The sequence below is a fragment of the Balaenoptera borealis genome (genome assembly GCF_965194805.1).
Source record: "Balaenoptera borealis genome assembly, chromosome: 13".
NCBI classification, from domain to species: Eukaryota; Metazoa; Chordata; class Mammalia; order Artiodactyla; family Balaenopteridae; genus Balaenoptera; species Balaenoptera borealis.
Genome location: NC_138870.1, coordinates 47626019 through 47627276, shown reverse-complemented (window position 1 = coordinate 47627276; position 1258 = coordinate 47626019).

Genomic DNA, 1258 nt, shown 5'->3' with positions numbered 1-1258 from the left:
AGTAGCATTAAGTGCATTCACATTGTTGAGCAACCATCACCACCAACCATCTCCATGGAAGAGGATATTTTTAATTTTCAGTTTCCTTAAAGCCTCCTCTAGAAAAACTGTTTCTCTACTCGTGACACTTCTGACACCGAATGTGTAGACTTTTCTCCCCAAAATCAACCAGTTTTCCAACTCTCCAGACATCAATTGGGTGTTCTGTAATTTAATTCAATTCTGACACCAACCACCTGGAGTTAGTGTCCAACTCCACAGGTTTAAGGGCTCAGTCTCACAAGATGCTCCTCACTTTAGATGCAATCAATGGGTTCCCCTAGGTACCCACACTTCTGTCCAACGTGACTGAAAAGACAGGTGTTCCCACAACCCCCCTCCTGGCAATTTTGATAGTTTGCTGCTGCTTATGTTTACTGTTTTATTATAAAGGATACAAATGAACAACCAGATAAAGAGGTACATAGGGTGAGGTCTGTCCCTGTGGAGTTGGAATGCACCACCCTCCTGGCATTTGGATGCATTCACCAACCCAGAAGTTCTCTGAACCTCATAGTTTAGGAATCTTAATGGAGGCTTCATCACATAGGCATGATCAATTATTAATTTAATCTCCAACCCCACTCTTCTTTCCAGAGGATGGTGGGAGTGAGGCTGAAATTTCTAAGCTTCTAATCAAGGCTTGGTCTTTCTGGTGACCAGCCCCATCCTGAAGCCATCCTGGAGCCCACCAAGAGTCATCTCATTAGAACAAAAGACATTCCTATCACCCAGGAATTTCCAAGGGATTTAGGAATTCTGTGTAAGATGCTCCTATCACTTGCATCACTCAGGAAATTACAAGGATTTTAGGAGCTCTGTGTGAGGAACTGGGTCCAGAGACCAAATATTTATTATGTCACACTTCCACTCACACATAAGATCACTCCTAGGTCAAGAAATCTGTCATGATGAGCTGTGACGATGTAAAATTGTGTATGTGTGTGTGTGTGTGTGTGTGTTTTGACAGGACTTGCGGCCTGTGGGATCTTAGTTGCCTGACCAGGGATCGAACCCAGGCCCCCAGCAGTGAAAGCGCCGAGTCCTAATCACTGGACCGCCAGGGAATCCCTAAAATGTGGTTTACTTTGATTTTTCAGACAGTTCTACTCTCTCTGTTTAGGATCTCAGTTTCTATCCTACAGCTATCTCTTTTCAGTAAGGAGTCTTCTGAGAATTTTCACTTCTTTCTCCATGCCTTTGACCCATGCAGATGGAG